We start from the raw sequence: 23,547 nt of genomic DNA on the forward strand, positions 1-23,547 counted from the left end.
TTGATGCACCTATTAAGGGATGCATCAATGCACTGTAGTATGTACTGATGCACTTCAATGAGAAATGGAATAGATCGTTATTCAGTTTATGAAATGATAGATTAAAGTATATCAATTGGATACTGATATGTATCAATGTATGATTATATAGATATCGAGCACGAACAAGTCCGGGTCGATTGTCAAGTTAAGATTCGATCGAAAGAGAGGAAATCATAAAGCGAATTGGAACCTAGTGAGGCCAAGGTGAGTGCACATTAAATAGTGTATTATGTTTAATAGAAATAAGACTTGTAACAAGTCTATTTCCTATAGTAGAATGCATGAATTCATTAATATGAGCATATGTTTGATATGTTATGTGTGTGTTATTGATTGTTACATATGTTAATGATATGAGTGAATAAATGTTTATATGATACATGTTAAGTGTCCATGATATATGCACACATGATAATATGATATAAGTTAAATTATGTAAAATGATACATAACTATGAGATAAGTGAAGAAATGTATATATGATAGAGATTATGTATGTGATAAATGAATATTATGAAAAGTGACATGAACTAGGTGAAAAGAAACTACCTGATTACAAGTACATGTGAAAGAAGTTATGAGTTTATATGAACATGTGATATGAATGTGTATATGTGATACTTGAAAGTGAATCATATATATATGAATGAGAAATGATATGATAAAAGCTATGAGCATATGAGATATGACTATGTGAAACGATATAAAAGAGAATGCCATGTAAGTGTTAGGAGAGCTAGAGGTATAGTTGGCATGCCAAGAGTCGAGGGTCTATGTGGTCCTTCGGGATATAGTGGTCATTCGGGACATATGTGATATGTGGTCCTTCGGGACATAGTGGTCCTACGGGACAAATTCTACGCACCCCTAGTGGGAATTATACGAGTTGTGGTGACAACATAGTGCACAACCTCAATAGACTCACATATCTATAATATATGATATATGTATGTGATATATGTATATGATATATGTATATGAATTGCATGATATGATATATGTTTGATATGGGTTATTGTATCTGTTACATGAATATATGTTGATGTATATGTGAGTGAGTATAAATGACTTATATATGATGATATAAGAATTTGTTATAAGTTATAGAATATGAATGTAAGAGATCATATGAATAAGAAATAAGAGATATGAAGTATAATAGTATAGGAGCAGGACAAAAACATAAATGGTGATATATATGTAATTGTTATATGAAAATCATATGAGTGAGATGATTTGATATGATGTGTATGATATGATAATAATAGTTGTTCCTGCATGATTACAAGTTAGAGTTTACATTATATATATTTATTCACCTCACTAAGTCATAGACTTAGCGTGTGAGTGTTTCACACGCAGGTTCTTACAAGCTTATGGATTGTTGAGGTGCAAGTCAGGTCAGTATTTTTCCTTATAAAGTTTCAGATCAGAAAATATATGATTTAAATGTATTTTATGGTATAAAAGTCTAGTTGGCATGTATTTAAAAGATTTGAATTGTATAAGCTCTGAATAGTTCTATAAACGTTTTGAATAAGTTATATGTTATAAAAGTTTTAAATTACTCACTATTTTATACAAGTAAATGTTTTAAAAAGTCAATGTGACACCTCAGACTCAGATCCTAGTTGGATTCGGGTTGGGGATGTTACAATATCTGATATATTATTGGACGTTGGATTCAAGTTTGAGAGTGATCAAATATAGTTTTAATGTTCGACTGGTGTAGCTCAAGAATCGAGGTAATACTTTACTACCCTATACATGTTTTACGATACATGTTGGTATTGTTAAGTGCATGGATGAATATGTTTGGTCTCATCTATATAGTTAATTATTTCTAAACTTGATTCGAATGCGGTAAAAAGTAAGTAACTAAATAAAACTCCGATGGCTCGTATAAGAAATTAGAAGATTTATAAGGAATAATTCCAAGTTCAGTGATTAACCAGTGAAGCGATTAACCTCATAACCCTTAAAATTTGATTACTCTTGTTAAAATTGAAACACCGAAAATATCTAGATGAGAAATTATAAAATTACCCTTGAGAGGTAAAAATAGCCTGTGTTGACCTTGATTGAGAAATTACCTTGAGAATTCATATCTAATCCGATAAATTACTTATTTAAATGTTAAGTTCCTATATTGTTCAGGAGATTTCTGATAAATAGTTTGTAACCTCTAAGAAGGCACTAAACCCAAAATTTCTGATTTATGAGCATACACCCGAAGATTAACTTATCGAAAGTACTCTTATGGTCAAAATTGTTTGAAATGAATAGAGAAAAATGACATGTTTAAATTAAATGGAAAGAATGGATGAAAGGAAATGACTGAAATACCATTGTACTATAAAATGACCAAAATACCCCTGAAGTGTAAAATAACCTAAAATAACCCCAAGCCCTGGAATATAACTGAATACCTTAAATCTCATGAATGAATAAATCTACCTCGAATACCAGAGTGATCTAAATACCCTCATGACTTGGATTACGTAAATGTCTTTGGATAACTTCTGAAGATACCAGTGAAGCTTTAAATGATGTAAAGCCCCTGAGGTTTTAAAAGTACAGCCTAAGTAGGTCGATCATCCCTAATACTATTACAATACGAGAAATAAATAAATATTGCTTAAATACCAATTCGTCTCCTCATGATTCGTCCAAAGATGGTTCTGAAGGTGATCAGTTTGATTCTGCAGTGCTGCCAGTTTTAAGAAATGAATATTCGTGAGGTTTCTCTACCTACATAATTGATAAGTGTCGCATTTGTTGGGAATTGTATAGTGCGATTGGAATTGAAAACCTGTTAAGATGCTTGAAATCTAGAATTCTGTAAATTGATGCATACCCTTATTAAATTGATTTATCAAATTTCTCAGGAATTAAATGACTAAAATGCCTTTATAAGCATGATTGATGGAATCACTTTATGAATGTCTGAATCCTAAATAAATTTTGATACAATAATTCCTGAATATCTTGCTGATATATCTGAATAATATGATCTTGATAAATTATTTCCTGGATGACTGATGAATCTGTTAACTATCAAACCCCCTTTTATAAGGATCTCATTTATAAAATTCAATCAGACTGCAGAAGTTTCATGTTTCCCCTACTTAATAATTGCTAAGTACCTCCGAAAAATAACCAGATCCTCTAGTGTATCCCTTATGTGCTATATGATTATTTTATATGTCCTAAAATGTGATTTACCAAAGTTAATGATTTACTAAATCTTTTAACTATTCGATATTCTGATTTACTAATGTATTGATTTACTGTTTATGAACTATGGCTACATGATATGTGTTATCTAATTATCTGTTTTTATTGGAAAATATAATCATTCCTAATTTATGGATCATGAATTCTACTTTTTATTGTATTAACCGATTATTGGGATACTGTCTGGGTAAGATTCTGGAGTATGGAGGTTCAACTCTGATCAAGCTGGTAATTCCTTAAGGACCACTGGTGACCTTGGGTAGGCTCTAAGGCCCCAAGGTACTTCCTTGGGTAGGCTCTTAGGCCCTAAGGTACTCCGTTGGGTAGACTTTTAGGCCCCAAGATATTCTCTTAGGTTGGCACCTACGCCCAAATGGCCTAAGGTAAGCCGTTGTGGAGGTTGATTGGGGAGGGGACTAGCTTTCGGTTGCTTTTGGGACCACGTTGTTGGTCAATGTGCTCACGTGGGAGATGTTGTGGGCCCGTTAGAAGCTAAAGGGGCATTGGCGGCAGGGCCCCTTTGTGAAAATTAGGGTTGTATGGTTAGCCAAATTACAATTGTATTGGGCTATCGAATTTGGGTTTGTAGTTTGAATGTAATGGCCATTTTGCGTATTTGGGTATGGTTTGGGGCTTATTTGAATGGATTTTGGGTTTAAGAATATATATATATTGAAATAGTAATAAATAGTAATAAAAATGATAAAATAATTATTATTAATAATAATAATCTAATAATAATAATAATATTACGATAGTAAAATAATAATAAATGATAAATATAACAATAATAATAATAAATAACAATAAGATAATGATAAACTAATAATAATACTAATAAAGATAATAATACTGAAATAATAATAAATAGTAATAGAAATAATAATAATGATAAATTAATAATATTGAAGTAATAATAAAATAAATATAAATACTAATAAAAAAACAATAAATAATATCTATAATAAATGATAATGATTAGTAATAATGACAATAAATAATAATAAATAAGAAGAAGGGTGATCGAAATGATGATTTCAAGGCAAAAGAGCTTGTGATTCAGAATTTGCCAAGTTTGAAGTGAATGGTTCTAAAAATGGTCATTGCATTAGGAGAGAGAAAATGGCATGAAAAATAAAGTTAAAGATTAAAACCTATGTAGCGGTAAAATATTTAATGGTGGTTACAAATATAGAAAAAAAGGTAACATTGATATTTTTGTCAAAAAAAATAGTTCGATAAAATAGAAAGAAACGATAAGGGTGGTAACTACTAATGTAGTTTACCCAAACAAATTATATTTTTAGTCCAAAGAAAGACGATAAATCGGCATAATCATATTTTCTAGTGAAAATAAGTAACCATATAACATATATCAAACAGTCATAGTTAATAATCAGTCAACCAGTAAATCATAATATCGAGCTGTTAAAAGATTCAGTAAATTAGTAATTACGGTAAATCACATTTCAAAACAGATAAAACAATCGTATAACACATAAGGAACACACCTAGCAAAAAAGGATCAAACAACAAGTCTATTGAGCTCCTGCATCGCCACACTCTGCAGAAGTGCTCGAACCTAATTCATAATGCAACAAAGCTAATATCATAATAATATTTTAATTCGAATATTCTTAGAGTTTATGGGTCATACGAGTAATCACTGGCTCGCGAGGTCGAACGGATCGAGAGGAGCTGGGTCGAGCTATCGAATAGTCTGGAGAGTCTTGAGTACCTTCAAATAAAAATATCTTATATCCATCGTTAACCTTATTTAACTTTTTTAAATAAAATACTTAAATACATACGTATGTTCGAGTTTTTCGGTCAATTTGGAAGCTTTCGAATTCGAATTTGATAAAACATACTTCATATTCGGACTCAGGACATCGAAAAATATAAGATATAATTTTTCAGAAAATTTATCTTTTTGGTCAAAGTTAACGCTGGTCAAAGTCAACTATGGTCAAAGTCAACAGGTTGACTCAGTCAAATTGACTCAGCGGCGCGTACAACGATGACAGGGGCAGTTGAGGACGACTGATCACTCCACAAGATACAACTTAACATTGTACTTCTAAAATAACCCAAAATTGAACCAATATCATGATGAAAACGAATAAAAAGCGCTCGGTACCATACTGATGACGGACGGCGGAACAACTACGGATAATTGATGAACCCACCCATGTTTTGTTTAGATTTATGCGAGGGATGCAACGGTGCAGGCGGTGAGCAGTAATGCCGACTAGATTGGCCTGAATCGACGAAAATAGTCGTGAAAGTTAGGGATTTCGTCGATCATTGAAATGCTCCATCGCGACTATCGACGATGAATTTTGGTGAGGGAATAGAGGGGTTTCATTCGCGAGAGGTAATCAATCACTTTGATAAGGGCGGTGACCTACACGGCGGCCAGATGGTTGCTCGACGATGGTGAGGGCGACGGGTGCCTAGGGATTTTGGGGATTAATTTGGGGATTTGGCTCGATCTTTATTTAAAAATAGGGGATGGTTTTTTGGTATTTTAACCCAAGTCTAAACCTCAAAACTTATTTTTATTATTATATACACTAACAGTGGCCTAGCCTAGTTGGTAAAGAAATGATTAGCCATGTTTTGGGTAAGTGGTTCAAAACCCCTCAACTACACTTCTTTTTTTTTATTTTTCTCTACCGACCAAAAAGGGAAAAATTTAGGATTAAGTGCCTAAACTTCCTAACAGTTTAAAATCAATTCGCAAGCTTCTGAAACTTGCAATTTAGTCCATAAAATCAACTAGATTAATTTTATAATTTTTAATTTAAAAATGGGCATGTGACAATTCTCCCTTATAAGAAATTTCGTCCTCAAAATTTATCTAAAGCAAACAGATGTGGAAATTGAGTCTTCATTGATTCCTCTGTCTCCTTGGTAGCTTCCGTAGGATCACGGTTACTCCACTGAACATTTATCATCGGGATACGCTTGCTCCTCAGCACTCTCTTACCTCGATCCAAAATTTGAATAGGCTCCTCGTCATAGGATAAGTTTGGCCTCAACTCAACATCCTCTAATTGAATAATGTGACCAGGGTCTGAACGATACAACTTCAATATGGATACGTAAAAGACATCATGAATACGGCTGAGCTGTAGAGGCAACTCGAGTTGATACGCAACAGGTCCAACTCTCTTCAGAATATGATATGGCCCAATAAATTTCGGACTCAATTTACCTTTACGCCTAAATCTCAACACTTTTTTCCATGGAGATACCTTCAAAAAGATCTGATCTCCGACCTCAAACTCGATTCATTTCCTTCTTTGTCAGCATAAGACTTATACTTGTCAAATGCCTCTTTTAGGCGGTCACGAATCAATCTGAATGTGTTCTCAGTCTCTCGAACTAACTCAGATCCCAAAGTCTTTCTATCACGCTACTCATTCCAACAGATTGGGGTGCGACATCTACGCCAATGTAGTGCTTCACACGACACCATACGAATGCTAGCCTGATAGCTGTTATTGTAAGCAAACTCAACCAAGGGCAAAAATTCCTCCCAACTACCACAAAAATCAATTACACAACACCTCAACATATACTCAAAATCTTGAATCACTATTTTAGATTAACCATCAGTCTGCGGGTGGAAAGTTATACTGAAATTTAGTCTAGTACCCAAGGTCTCATACAGTGTTTTCTAGAATCTCAAAGTAAATCTCGAATCTTGATCAGAAATGATTGATAATAGAACACTATGCAATCTGAAGATCTCTAAGATATACAATCTAGCCAGCTTGTCCAAAGAATAATTTACTTGGACATGAATAAAATAAGCCGACTTTGTAAGTCTATCAATAATCACTAGACAAAATCCTTTTTCGAATGAGTCAAAGGCAGACCAGTAACAAAATTCATAGTAATACGCTCCCAATTCCACTCGGGAATCTTGATAGGCTGTAACAGACCCGACGGATGATGGTGTTTTGCCGTAACATGCTGATAAGTCAAACATCTAGCCATAAAATCATAGATATATTTCTTCTTACCAACCCAACGATACCTCTCTCTCATATTCCGCTACATCTTATCTCTACTGGGGTGCATAGCATAAGGGCTATTGTGAGCCTCACTGAGAATAACATGTCTCAACTCTGCATCTTTGGTACACAATATCGACCATTTAAGCATAAAACTCCATCCTTTTCAAAAGCATGATCTGAGGTAGTATCCTGCTCAACTTGTTCAATGGTGGAGAGCAAAGAGCTATCAAGAATCTGCTTGGCCTTGATCTCTCTGGCCAAGGTCGACTTAACTTGCAATTTTGCTAACAGAATACCATTTTCATATAACTTCATCTTGGAAAATAAAGACCTCAGATTAGTTATCGTCTTCTGGTTCAGAGCATCCACAATGACATTAGAGTTACCCGGATAGTAGTCAATCTTGCAATCATAATTCTTAAGAAGTTCAAGCCAACAATACTACCTCAGATTAAGTTCCTTCTGGGTCAAAAGATATTTCAAACTCTTGTGATAAATAAAAATGTAATATTTCTCTCCAAAGAAATAGTGTCTCCAGATCTTTAAAGCAAAGATCACTTCTCCCAAATCCATATCATGGGTAGGGTAATTATACTCATGCGGCCTCAACTGACGTGATGCATAAGAGACTACTCTTCCCTCCTGCATCAGAACACAACTAAGTCCAGAGTGTGAAGCATCACTATAAAATATAAAATCCTTCTCGGGCTCAGGTTGAGTTAAAACTGGAGTTTGAGTCAAAGATTTCTTCAATTTCTCAAAACTCTCTTATTGTGCATCACCCTAGTCAAGCGGAACATTCTTCCTCAATAATGTCGTCAAAGAGGCAGCAATAATCGAGAAGCCCTCCATAAAAAGTCGATAATACCCAGCTAAGCCCATGAAACTATGGATCTCAAAGACATTCTTGGGTCACTTCCAACTCACAATGGCCTCAATTTTACTCGGATCGACTTGAATACGTCTCGCAGAAACAATATACCCAAGAAACGACACCTCCTGAAGCCATAATTCTCACTTGCTCAGTTTGACATATAGATGATGCTCTTTCAGTGTCTGTAGAACAATCCTCATATGCTCATGTTGAAAACATTTTGATGTTTCGATATAACAAATTAAGATAAATGAATTTTAAGATTTTACAATTGATTTTCTAAGTATATTCGATACAATTATCCGAATATCAAAATATTACTCCAAGTTTTTCAAAGTCCAAATTTAATCCTTACTAAAGTGTAAAATTGTGTTTTAATCTTAAAATATTTTTGAATCACAAAGTATTTCGAACAAAAAATCGAGCCAAAAAGTTCAATTTTTAAAGGAATAAATCAATGCACTAGTTCATGCATCGATGCACTCTTAATTAAATTGAATTTCGAATGCATTTAGTGCACCAAGGCACAAGTCATTCATCGATGTACCCCTAAATATTTTTAAACATTGAATGCATTCAGTGAACCGATACACAAGACATGCATCGATGCAACCTAACTATTTTGAAACATCGAAGTAGATTTGTGCATCGATGCACTAAGTCTTCTAACGGTCGAAATATTTGAATTTTACACATAGTGTACCGATGCACAAAGCATATGCATCGATGCACCATACGCTCCCAACTGTTTTATTAATTGTTTTCACATAATAACAGCTCTATTGACTCCACTAATGATCCCCAACATTCAGAAGTGATCCAAGGTATATTTAAACAAGCTTATGAACCATTGATCAACAACAATTATCAAGAATCAAAGAGAAAGCATCAAACCTCAAGTTTGAGCATTTTCAAGCCTATTTTATTCAATATTCATTTTTGCTTTCAAGAACACTTATTGTGCTAAATTCTATTATTCTCGAGTGTTCTTTCTTTGTTCTAGAATTGTGCAAACATTTTTCCTTGTGAGGATTTTCTTGTAAGTTTGCAAAATTTGTATTGTTTTCTTTGAAAGAGAGTGTTCTCAAGAATTTGGGGTATAATTCTTGAGGGATTTGTAAGGTTACTCTTTGTCCTCAAAAGAAAGACAAATTAGTGAATTTGTGGAAAATCCTTAGTGTGGATAGCTAAGGTAGTGAACGTATAATTTGGTTGAGAAAGTCGAACCACTCTAAATCGCTGTGTAAATATTTTTAATTTTCTGCAAAAGCTTCCATCGGAATTTTTATTTCCAATTCACCCCCCTCTTGGCTTATTCCATCGATCAATTAACTTAACAGTTGGTATCAAAGCCTCACTCATTTGAAGGTTTAATCACCTCTTGAGTCGATTTGAGAAAGAGTTACATTGATAATCAAGTTATCAATGGCTTCCACTTCAAACCAGGACTTTGGTCTTGATTCATTTCCTGTCAACAAGCTTCCTTTCTTCAATGGAGATAATTATGCTTATTGGAAGAATAGAATGATGTATTCATTCAAGCAAGTGACATGTGAGCATGGAATATCATAGAAGACAGATATATCAAACCTTCCACTCATCTAAGATTGTGGAGTGAAGGAGAGACAATAAAGAATGTTCCAGCTCAACTCCAAAGCTATCCATATTATCTTTTGTGCTCTTGGACTAGATGAATACGGGAGAATATCATCTTGTACAACCACCAAGGAAATATGAGATAAACTACAAGTCACTCATGAAGGCACAAACGAGGTAAAAGAATCCAAATTTAGTCTTCTAACTCATAGCTATGAAAATTTCAGGATGAAACCGGGTGAAGATATCAAAGATATGACAGATAGATTTTCCACGATTGTCAATGGTCTCAAATCATTTGTAGAGATCATTCTAAATGAGAAGCTTGTAAGAAAGTTAGTTTACTCTCTTCCAAAATCTTGGCAATCAAAGAAAACGACGATCATTGAGGCTAAAAAATTAAAATCCTTAACTCTCGATGAGCTAATTGGTTCCCTCCTCACTCATGAAATGATGCTTCAAGATGAGGTAGATCTCAAAAAGACGGACGAGATAAAAAAAGAGATAGAGAAGAAGAAGAACGTGGGAGTTGCTCTCAAATCCACAAAAGATGAGAGTGATTCGGATGAAGATAACGATGACAAGGAGATGGCATTATTTGCCAAACGGTTCAGAAAATTAATGAGGCCCAACCAAGGAAGAAAATTCAAACACAATGAAGGCTTCAAAAATGAGCCGAAAGAGAAAGACCATATCATTTTCTATGAGTGCAAAAAGTCAGGGCATGTCAAATATGATTGCTCTCTATTGAAGAAAAAAGGGTCAATAAAAAAGAAGCACAAGGATCATGTGGCTACATAGAGCGATGAAGAAGGTTCCGATGAAGAGGAACAAGAAGTTGCAAACTTGTGCTTGATGGCCATTGGGGAAAACTCTCAAGTAACCTCTAACTCATTTGATTTAGATGATTTATCTTATGATGAGTTATTAGATGATTACAATAGGTTGGCTTCGGATTATAAGACTTTATTTTCAAAATATAAAAATGATATTTCAAAATTGAAAAATGAAAATAGTCTTATGTCCAAAACCAACAATGATATTGAAAGTAAGATCAAAGAATTGCAAATCAAATTAGATGAATTTGAAAAGAAAAATACTGATTTGCATAACTTACTTTCAAGAGTACATGATGATCATCAAAAGAAAATTGATGATCTAAGGATATCCTAAGGGGACTAGAATTTTGGAAACTAATGAATATAGACCCAAAAGAAATTGGGTACCAAAAATAAAAAATTAATCTATGCGTGTAGGAAAAAGAGCATTGCTACAAGGCATGGGAAACAAATTCAAATTCATGGTACCTTGATAGTGGATGATCAAGGGACATGACCGGAGACAAGAACCGGTTCATATAGCTTAACGCCAAAAATGGAGGAGAAAGTGACTTTTGGTGATAATTCAAAAGGTCACATTGAAGGAATAGGCACTATAGGTAATACCTCTTCCATACAAATTCAAAATGTTTTATATGTGAATGTGTTAAAGCATAATCTATTAAGTATTAGTCAATTTTGTGATAAGGGATTCAATGTCATGTTTGAAACTAATGGTTGTAAAGTCATTGACATTGCATCTAATCGGATTATGCTTGTTGATCATAGAATAGGAAACATATACATGGTGCATTTAGATTCTATAGATATGACTAATTTATGCCTAGTTGCTAAGGATGAGCTTGATAGTTGGTTATGGCATAGGAGACTAGGACATGCTAGTATGAGTGTTTTGCAACGGTTAATTCAAGGAGATTTAGTTCGAGGGTTCCCTAAACTAAAATTTGATAATGATAAAATCTGTGATGCTTGAGCTAAAGAAAAACAAAAGTGAGTTTCTTTTAAATCCATTAATAATGTATCCACTAGTAAAGTATTACAATTGATTTATTTAGATCTTTTTGGGCCATCTAGAACTACTAGCTTAGGTGGAAAACAATATGCTTTTGTCTTGGTAGATGACTATTCTAGATATAATTGGGTTCTATTCTTAAGTACAAAAGATGAAGCATTAGAACATTTCATCATATTTTCAAAAATAATCCAAAACGAAAAAGGTTACTCTATCACTAGTGTTAGAAGTGATCATGGAACTGAATTTGAAAATCTTGGATTTATTGAGTTTTTTAATTCTAATGGTATTAGCCATAATTTTTCAGCACCTAGAACCCCTCAACAAAATGGAGTTGTTGAGAGGAAAAATCAAACTTTAGAAGAAATGGCTAGAATCATGCTTTGTGAAAACAATTTGCCAAAATATTTTTGGGAAGAAGCCACAAATACCTCTTGTTATATTGTAAATCAAGTAATGATTAGGCCTATTTTGAAGAAAACTCCATATGAACTTTTCAAAAATGGATGTAAATGTTTTGTTTTAAACAACGGTAAAGAAAATCTTGGCAAATTTGATGCTAAAAGTGATGAAGGAATTTTTCTGAGTTATTCATTAAATTCTAAAGCTTATCGAGTATTTAATAAAAGAACTTTAGTTGTAGAAGAGTCTATACATGTTGTTTTTGATGATATCCCCTTCGAGGAAGGATCTTGTGTAAAATGATGTATGTATTATAAACACAAATGAATTAGACATGCGTTGAAGAACCATCATCAAAGGAAGAAAAGCTTATCGAGTATTTAATAAAAGAACTTTAGTTGTAGAAGAGTCTATACATGTTGTTTTTGATGATAATCCCCTTCCGAGGAAGGATTCTTGTGTAAATGATGATGTATGTATTATAAACACAAATGACATTAGACATGACGTTGAAGAACCATCATCAAAGGAAGAAACGAAAAATGAGGAAACTCAAGATCCTCTCGAGAATCCAACCATTGAAGAAAGATAAGTCTCTTACCCAAGAGAATACAACTATGTCAAGGATGGTGAAATAATAGGTGATCCATCCAAAGGGGTAACAACTCGATCTTATCTTAGAAATATATGTAATTATGTTGCATTTATTTCATGCATAGAGCCTAAGAATATTAAAGAGGCATTAAATAATGAACATTGGATTATGGCTATGCAAGAAGAATTGAATCAATTCGAGAGAAGTAAAGTATGAACATTAGTTGAAATGCCTAGTAATAAATCTACTGTAGGTACTAGATGGGTATTTAGAAATAAGCTTGATGAAAGTGGTAATATAGTAAGAAACAAGGCTAGACTTGTTGCTCAAGGGTATACTCAAGAAGAAGGCATAGACTATAATGAATCATATGCTCCCATAGCTAGGATGGAAGCAATTAGAATGTTATTAGCATTTGCATGTTTCAATGAATTTAAATTATATCAAATGGATGTTAAAAGTGCATTTCTAAATGGTTTTATAAAAGAAGAAGTGTATGTGGAACAACCTCCTGGTTTTGAAGATTCAAAATTTCCAAATCATGTTTCTAAATTGACAAAAGCACTTTATGGTTTAAAACAAACTCATAGAGCTTGGTATGAAAGATTGTCAAATTGTTTTAATTAAAAAGGGTTTTTCAAAAGGGAAGGTTGACACAACGTTGTTTTTAAAGCATATAGGTAAAAATTTATTAGTAGTTCAAATTTATGTTGAATATATAATAATTGGTTCTACTAACGATGCTCTTTGTCAAGAATTTTCTAAGCTAATGCAGAGTGAATTTGAGATGAGCATGATGGGGGGGCTCTCATTTTTCTTGGGACTCCAAATCAAGCAAAGAAAAGATGATATCTTCATCAATCAAGCTAAGTACATCGAGGATATGCTCAAGAAATTTGGACTGGAAAATGGGAAACATCATGCCATCTAATGAGCTCATCAACAAAACTTGACAAAGATGAAGAAGGTAAATGTGTGGATGTTAAATTGTATAGGTCAATGATTGACTCTTTGCTTTATCTAATCGCAAGTAGACCGGACATTATGTTTAGTGTTTTCTTATGTGTGCTATATTTTAATCATACCCTAAGGAATCACATTTACTAGCTGTCAAGAGGATCTTTAAATACCTTAAGGACACTCCTAGTTTAGGACTTTGGTATCCTAGAGACTCTAGCTTTAGCTTGCATGCCTTCTCTGATGCATTATGGAGGAAGTAAAATAGATAGGAAAAGCACCTCCGATACTTGCCAATTCCTATGAAATATGTTGATTTCTTGGTTTTCAAAGAAACAAAATTGTGTTGCATTATCTACCGCTGAAGCGGAATACATTTCAGCCGGTAGTTGTTGTGCAGAAGTTTTATGGATAAAACAACAACTTTTTGATTATGGAATTGAAGTAGGTACCATACATATCAAGTGTGATAATACTAGTGCTATTTGTCTCACTAAAAAACCCATCCAACACTCTAGAACTAAGCACATTGAAATTATATATCATTTCATTAGAGATTATGTCGTTAAAGAAGATATAATTCTAGAATATGTTGATACTTTACACCAATTAGCAGATATTTTTACAAAACCTTTAGATAAAGAAAGATTTTGAACTCTTATAAGAGAATTACGTTTAACCAACCTACCTTGACTTGGTGTTTAAAATAAATTTTATCTATTTTAATTAGTTTTGGAAAATGCTTATAAAAAAATAGCACTTTTGATTGTATTCTTTGCTATTAGTTAGGGGGAGTTTATGATTCTTAGTGAGAATTAATGATATGTTCAAATGTAGTTTAAGAATTTGATTTGATTGATTGAACATAGTTAATTTTCAATATATAAGTTACCAATACCACTAGAGTTAATTAATTTAGCATTTAGAAGTGTTTAAAACAGATTTTTGACAATTTTATGCATAATGCATCGATACACTACCTATTTCATCGATGCATCCCTTGAATGTGCATCGATTCACCATGAAGGTGCACCGATGCACGCCATAAATGTGCATCGATGCACTCTGCTTTGCATCGATACACTCATTGGGATTTTGGGTTTAAATCCCAAAAATTCTCTTATTTTTCTCGAACCCCTCTTCAAACTCTCTAGCCGCCGTTCGTCCCTCTCTCACCCCAATCTCAAATTTGCCTCAAATACAACTGTTTCAAGTTGGAAATTACTTGCATTTCAACTCCAAATCCTGTTACAATCATTAAATCGTGCAAAACATCATCACATTCCTCTCAATCCTAAATTTTCAAGGTAATATTTCAAAAACCTCTATATTATTTATTTTTGAAGTTAAGACTAGTTTTGATTAGTTCTAGGATGAACATTTCATCAGGAATTGACTTAATATTGATTCTAAACTTGATTTTATAACCAATTTCATCAAAAACACATATTGTTTTTGAATTTTGAAATTAAAAAAATTAATATTTCAAAATTTATTGTTTTAATTAATGTTTTTGATTTAATTATGTTGTTTTCATGAAAACTATACATATTATGATCTTCAAACATTATTTTCAAAATAGTTTTCCAAACTTTGCCCATTAGGATTCGGTTTAGAGAACCTTGACTATTGCAGACTCAATTGAGTTTTTGGATTGATTTTATTGCATACATGTGTTTTAAATTTACAGGTTACCTATCCCATTGCGATTCTTGAACAATGTCTAATCCTAAACGACCTAGGATATCGTCTAGTCGCTCAAGTCCAAACCGCCCTCCTATTCCTTCTCCACCACAAAATCCAAACCCAAACAAACCCAAATTAACAATTCTTAATTCTTGCTTCAACCAACCCGGTCGTCGTAGAGATGAATTATATGATAGGTTCGTTAGTTATTTTCAATCCTACAAAATCCGAGAGGAACGTATTCCTTCAATTCAAGCGATGGAGGATATTAACTTCAAATATCTTCCTGTCATTTGTTCTTGGAAATTTGATAAATTGTGCAAAATTAAGCCCATTGTCTATAAACAATTAGTCCATATTTTCTACTCTAATGAGGTATGTGTTCAAAATGCTCGTCAAACCGAAACAATAGTATTGGGATTTTCGGAAGCTCAAATTGACAAACGGAACGGTTTACAAAGAGAGGTTGGAACGGTTTTGTGTTTAGAGAGTAAGGAGATTGAAAGATAGAGAATTGCACAGCGATTTATAGTGGTTCGACTTTCTCAACCAAAGTCTACGTCCACTACCTTAGCTCCTCACCAAGGATTTTCCAATAAATTCACTAATTTGTTCTTTCTTTTGAGGATAAAGAGTAACCTTACAAACTCCCTAGTTTTTCCGGGCTAAACTAGAACCTTTCCCTAGCTTTTATACGGGATTAGCTAGAATCTTTCCCCTTTACAAAAGGATAAGAAATGTAAATAAGAAAACCTCTCTAAGGTAGGTGTTTACAAGATTGAGCTCACAAGAACAAAATATATACAAAAGAAAGATGAAATAAGAATGAAAAACTCTTCTCTTATGTTTGATTGCTTGGATAGTTGTTCTATTGCTTCTTCAAGTGTCCTTGGCTTTTATTTATAGCTTGGAATATGTTTGAAGTCGTATATAGTCGTTGGGGATGTTTTGGAGCCGTTTGGGGATGAAAAATAATTAATAAAACAGCTTAGAGCTTGGGGGGAATCGGTACCCCCTCATGGGGAATCAGTTCCCTAATTACAATCTGTTTTTGACCGTTAGACAGGGGGGAATCGGTACCCCCTGGGGGGAATCTGTACCCCCTGGGGGGGGAATATGTACCCCCTAGACAATCTGATTTTTCTTGAAACCCTTTAAAAAAATATTTTTGGCTCGATTAAGGCTCGAAATACTTTGTAAAATTGTTTTAAAATAGTTTAAGTATAAAACACAATTTTACACTTTAGTAAGGATTAAAATGAACTTTGAAAGACTTGGAGTAATATTTTGATATTCGAATAATTACATCGAATATACTTAGAAAATCTTTTGTAAAATCTTAAAATTCATTTAACTTAATTTGTTATATCGAAACATCAAAATGTTTTCAACAAATAGGCATACAATCCTATCTCTTAGGAGAAGTCATTTTCATCAATTCAGAAACTATCGCTAATGCTTTTGGTTTAGACGATGCCGGCATAGATAATGAAAGAGACCTTGTGGCCACACCATATAAGTTTAAGGATAGTGTTAGTACCTTACAAACACATCATGATTGATTTCTTCATTTAATGATCTCTAGGTGGTTTAGACCATCCGGAGGTAGGTACTCCACTCTTAGAGTCATCGATTTATGGTGGATACATTGTATCAAACATAATAAGAAAATTAATTTGCCACAGATTATTTTTGGTGAGCTTGTTGACAACGTAAACGTTATTCCTTCCAAAAATATAGAAACTTTAGTTTACGGTTATCTTCTTTCAAATCTTTTTTATCAAACTAGGGCTTATGGTCTCGGTTGACATTCCCATCTCTCTCCAAAACCAAATTAATCTCACTTCCTTAACGAAATCGGGATGGAAAAAGGATAAGAAAACTGGCCAATGGGTTTATCGTCCAACTGAGCAAACTCCGGGAGTTAGTTCTTCACTCCACCTCCTCCGGCACCGACAACTGATGACGATCCAGAGCTTCAACAGCTTATGCAAGATATTGAGGAGGTCGTACCCGACGATGATTCTCCAACACCAGAACTGGCATAGCAAGAGGAACAAATACCTCTATATTTTCGAACATTTATGGAGTCATTTGATCTAAGGTTTGCTTTCATGGAGTATCAGCTAACTAAGTTTCAACGGGAGATGCGTGAACGTATGGATGCTCTCACACTTGAAGTGCGAGCACATTATCCTTCTCCTCTCGATCCTCCTATGGACGACTAGACCTATCTTGCTTTAGTTTGCCTGAGTTAAACTTTGGATTAATATTTTGGATTGTCTTGCCTTGAATTGTTAAAACTTTTTTATGCTTTTGGATTTATGTTTTTGGATGATTGGATGTTTGAACTTATTATATATTTGGTTTGTTTAGAATTTTCAATTTGAGCTTAATGTTTATTATTTTTGCATCATTTACATATTAGTTGCATTATGACCAATTTTGTCATTTCACATTATGGATATTGAATTATGAAACTAATGGCTAATCTTTCTCTTGATATTTGATCTTAGCAGCTTGAACTTTAAAATTCTAAGTATCAAATGGCTATGTTTTTCAAATACCTTGTTTAAAACCATTTTAGAGTCTTTTTTGATTTATTAAAAAGGGGGAGAAAGATATATTATAGGGAGTAATTTCAAAAATTGATTTCAAAAATTATTTTCATAAAAAATCTTAAAATTACTCAAATGTTTTTTTATATTAAAAAGGGGGAGATTTTTGAAAATATTTTGATGTTTCGATATAACAAATTAAGATAAATGAATTTTAAGATTTTACAAATGATTTTCTAAGTATATTCAATACAATTATCCGAATATCAAAATATTACTCCAAGTTTTTCAAAGTCCAAATTTAATCCTTACTAAAGTGTAAAATTGTGTTTTAATCTTAAAATATTTTTGAAACAATTTTCACAAAGAATTTCGAACAAAAAACGAGCCAAAAATTTTAATTTTCAAAGGAATAAATCGATGCACTAGTTCATGCATCGAAGCAATAGTTCATGCATTGATGTACTCTTAATTAAATTGAATTTTGAATGCATTTAGTGCACCGATGCACAAGCCATGCATCGATGCACCCCTAAATATTTTGAAACATCGAATGCATTCAGTGCACCGATGCACAAGACATGCATCGATGCACAAGACATGCATCGATGCACTTTGGCTATTTTGAAACATCGAAGCAGATTTGTGCAGCGATGCACCCCAGTGTACCGATACACTAAGTCTTACAACGGTCGAAATATTTGAATTTTACACATAGTGTACCGATGCACAAAGCCTATGCATCGATGCACCATAAGCTCACAACTGTTTTATTAATTGTTTTCACACAATAACGACTCTATTGACTCCACTAATGATCCCCAACGTTCAGAAGTGATCCAAGGTGTATTTAAACAAGCTTAGGAGCCATTGATCAACAACAATTATCAAGACTCAAGATAGAATCAAAGAGAAAGCATCAAACCTCAAGTTTGAGTATTTTCAAGCATATTTAATTCAATATTCATTTTTGCTTTCAAAACACTTATTGTGTTAAATTCTATTATTCTTGAGTGTTCTTTCTTTATTCTAGAATTGTGCAAACATCTTTCCTTGTGAGGATTTTCTTGTAAGTTTATAAAATTTGTATTGTTCTCTTTTGGGAGAGAGTGTTATAAAGAATTGGGGTATATATCTTGAGGGATTTGTAAGGTTACTCTTTGTCCTCAAAAGAAAGAAAAAATAGTGAATTTGTGGAAAATCCTTAGTATGGATAGCTAAGGTAGTGGACGTAGACTTTGGTTGAGAAAGTATAACCACCCTAAATCGATGTGCAAATATTTTCAATTTTCTGCAAAAGCTTCCACCGGAATTTTTATTGCCAATTCACCCCCCTCTTGACTTATTCCATCGATTAATTAACTCAACAGCTCATCATGCTCTGCCTCAGTCTGGGGATATATTAGAATTTCATCAATGAAAACCATTATAAAAAGATCTAAATAGGGCAAGAACACACGGTTCATCAGATCCATAAAAGATATGGGAGCATTTGTCAGACCAAAAGGCATCACCAGAAACTCATAATGCCCATATCTAGTGCGGATCGTATTTTACAACATCTAAACCCTTTACCTTCAACTGATAGTACCACAAGAGAAGATTAATCTTCGAAAATATCGTAGCTCCCCGCAATTGATCGAATAAGTCATCAATCCTGGGTAGTGGGTATTTATTCTTAACCGCCAACTTGTTCAGCTTCCAATAATCGATACATAATCTAAGCAGTCCATCATTCTTTTTCACGTATAGGACCAGAGGTCCCCCAAGGTGAGGTACTATGTCTAATGAATCCTCGATCAAGTAATTCTTGTAACTGGACCTTTAACTCCTTAACTTCCTTTGGGGCCATACGATATGGTGCCATATAAATAGATGCAGAACCCAGATAAGTCTCAATCTCAAACTCTAACACTTTATCTAGAGGTAACCCTCGCAACTCCTCAAGAAAGGCATCGGGAAAGTCAACAACTGTATGAATTTCCTCAATCTTGGACAAAGAGCCTTTAGTGTTCAAGATACATGCAATGAAAGTCTCATACCCCTTTCGTATCATCCGATCAATAGCCAAAGCTGATATTATATTAGAAATATAGCCTCGATGCTCAGCAACTAACATAACAGTCCGACTATCAAAAGTCTTTAGAGTAGCTTTCTTGTACTCGCAATCCAGATTAACCCGATGTTTATTCAACCAATCCATCCCCAGAATCAGATCGAACTCCTCTAAAGGAAGCTCCATAAGGTTGGCAAGGAAAATTTTACCTTAAACCTCTAGAGGACAACGCCTGAATACCTTATTCACAACCACTGACTGTGTTACTGGAGTCATAACAGTAAATTTTACCTAGTTGGTAGGGAAAGCTTTTGAAACTTGCAATTGGGTCCATAAAATCAACTAGATTAATATTATAATTTTTAATTTAAAAATGAGGGTGTGACATAAATTATTATCATTTTTGTAATTTTTAAAGTAGACAATATAACATTTTAGGTTAAAACATGTTGTTATGTAATATTCTTGGTTGTAACCGAAATTATTACCAATTATGTAACTTTTTAGAGTAGATAAGGTAATGTTTCAAGTTAAAACCATATGCAAATTAACCTTAGGTTTTCCCACCGCACAGTAATAGTAGAACTACATATGATATGCACCACTATTACCCTTATGAATGTAAAAATTCATAAATGGCCACTAAACTTTGTTAAAATGATTTTTTTGGATATTGAGCTTCACATAATGGGAATTAAACTTTGGGTTTTGTTATCAAATAGGTACGAAATCATTAAACATCATTAAAGAGATGATGTGACATATTAAATTAATGAAAATTATCTCATTTAGTCCCTCAATTATAATCAAAATTTTATTTTTTATATTTTTTAAATACTTTTAATTAGCAATTCTATAAAAATAAAAATAAAATCATTTTAAAAAATATATTTATGACAATGTGACATTAATTTGTTGAGTCATCAGATTACGGGTTACAATTGGTTGCCAGATAAGAACATGAGTAGTATCATTCCGAGAAGATTGCTGCCTAAGCATATGCACCAGTGTATAAAATGGGGGGTTTTGTTAAAACAAGCAGCAAACTACTCTCCTTGAAAGCTAATTTTTGTCTGAAACAATGGCATCTTCAGCTCTAACCGGTAAGCTTGAAACCGATGTAGAGATCAAGGCATCTCCCGAGCAGTTCCACGATATGTTCACCAACAAACCCCACCATGTGCATCATGCTTGCAATGACGAGATTCAAGGATGTGATTTACAATAGGGTGAATGGGGGAAAGTCGGTACCATTGTCAACTGGAGTTATATTCATGGTATGGTACAATTATATAAACATAACAAACCCCGAATTCTTTTCGATTGATTTCTTGCTCTCTTTTTTTGTTTAGATGGAAAGCCTAAAACGGTGAAGGATGAAATCGAAGCTGTAGACCCTGACAAGAACTTGATCACTTTCAGAGTGCTGGAGGGAGATATATTGGAAGAGTACAAGAGCTTTGCAGTCACCATTCAAGCTTCGCCCAAGAGCGGTGGCACTGGCAGCGTAGTACACTGGACCTTAGAATACGAGAAGCTGCACGATGGAGTTGACCATCCCGAGGATCTTCTGGAATTCGTGAAGGAAGTCTCCAACGCCATCGACGCCCACGTCACCAAACCAAACTGAATGATCAGTTAAGAAAATGGCATATTGATGTTGGTATTATTACTACTATTTGCAGCAGTCCTCATCTATTTAATGAATAAATTGACAGCTGCTTGTGAATATGATATGCTATGTTGTGGAAGAGAGGAAGCTCTATATTTTCTTGTATGTTTGTTGTTTAATTATGAATCGAATTCAATGTATCTTCTTCTATTTGTGTGCTAAATATTAAAGTGAGTATGATTTCATTATCTCTTTCCTTTTTTTCTTTCAATATAAAGGTGATTCTAAAACATTAAAGAAATTTGAGTTTGATTAAAATTTTAGAAAAGAAAATATGTGAAACATTAAAAAAAATGTTTTCATAGCTTTTATTAAAATATTTTGTAAAATTGAAAATTTTGAAACAAGTTTAGTTTATTAGATTATAAAGTAAAATTATGATATTTAGTTGGATAAATACAAGATTATATAGAAATACATTTTAGTATATTACTCTTCTATTGAATTTACTTTTTTAAATAAATGTACTGTCCTTAATGTTTTTGTAATCTCATTATCTGTAAAATTATGATAATTTATTATACTTCGTAATTTTATTATAATTTATATATTCATAAGTAAAACATGTAAGATTAATACAGTTCCATTTATGAAATATTTTTTCTATTACCAGTATATGGGACAATAATCTAAAATTCTGATGATTAAAATTATTTCTTAAAATCTATTATTATTTTATATATTTTTATTTTATAAATTGAGTATTTAAAAAATGTAAAAATTAAACTATCTAAGTAGTTAAGAGATTTATTATTATTCTTTCAGATTCTGAGTTAGAACAACGCATATATAAGCGTCTGTGCTCATTATCAAATAATTAGAAGTTTTTTTAAAATATTACATTATATTTACTCAGATTTTATAAAAAAAATGTCGAGTTAATATTACTTAATTTATGGTAAAACATTAATAATGTAAAAACATTTTTTTTATAACTAGAAGAAACAAAGAAGTGTCAGTACTATTTAATCAATAAGACACTGAGTTCGGATAAGGACAAAAGATTTATGTTAGGGGTAAGATTACAAATGAGTTGAGCCGAGTACTAAATTTAAAATATTTAAAATTAAGTATGACTCGATTCGAAAAATTTAAAATTAAACTCGAATCGACTTAAAAATTTGCGACCTTAAAACTATCAAGTTTGACTTAAACTTAAAATAAAAAAATTGAAGCTCTACTTAAAAGCTTGAGAGCTTAAAATTTTCAAGCTTGACTCAAACTCAAAATTTTTTTAACTCGAAACATTCTCAGGGTTAGCTCGATTGAAGCTCGAACCTAAACTTTAAATACATGAAAACCTTATATTCTATTTTTAAAATAAAAACTAACAAATACATTGTAATATTATTAATAATTTAATTTAAAATATCTAAAAAGTTAATATATGTTTTTTTAGTTGCTCGCGAGCTTTTTGAGTTGGATATCAAGTAGCTCATTTCGGCTCGTTAAGAACTAGAATCGAATCGAGCTCGAGTTCATTCAATTCGAATGTTATTTGATATTTGATCTAATTGATCTCGAATAACTGACAATTTGAATCGTCTTATATATAGTTATATTTATAGAGAGACAAATTTGTAAAATTTATAATAAATTTATAAATTCTAAAAGGAAAAAATTAATTATTAATAAATAATACAAAACTTTGGGTCCATCCCTGATTGAGTCTGGATATCTGATACGCTAAACGTAGGGAAATTCTGTTATGAAGCGGTTAAAAAACGGCTAAAAAAGGTGTGACAGGTTAAACAAGTAATTGGTTAAAATCTATACCGTAAATGTTATATGATTTAACCGGAAATATAAAATAAGCGCTACCTATTACATTAAAATACCTACCGGTTTTTTTTAAGGTTGCCAATAATGTAAACGGTAAAAAAATATGAGCTACCTATTACATTAAACTATCTACCAGTTTTTTTAAGGTTGCTAATAATGTAAACGGTAAAAAAAATAGGCGCTACCTATTATATTAAAATATTTACCGGTTT

The 23,547-nt window shown here is 32.9% G+C and overlaps 1 pseudogene; it reads left to right on the forward strand.

The window, feature by feature from the left end:
- Window positions 1-224: 224 nt before the first annotated feature.
- LOC120170106 lies at window positions 225-21,528 on the forward strand (annotated as a pseudogene).
- Window positions 21,529-23,547: the final 2,019 nt, after the last annotated feature.

Source organism: Hibiscus syriacus, unplaced genomic scaffold (assembly GCF_006381635.1).
Source record: "Hibiscus syriacus cultivar Baekdansim isolate YM2019G1 unplaced genomic scaffold, ASM638163v2 tig00003041_pilon, whole genome shotgun sequence".
Lineage (NCBI taxonomy): Eukaryota > Viridiplantae > Streptophyta > Magnoliopsida > Malvales > Malvaceae > Hibiscus > Hibiscus syriacus.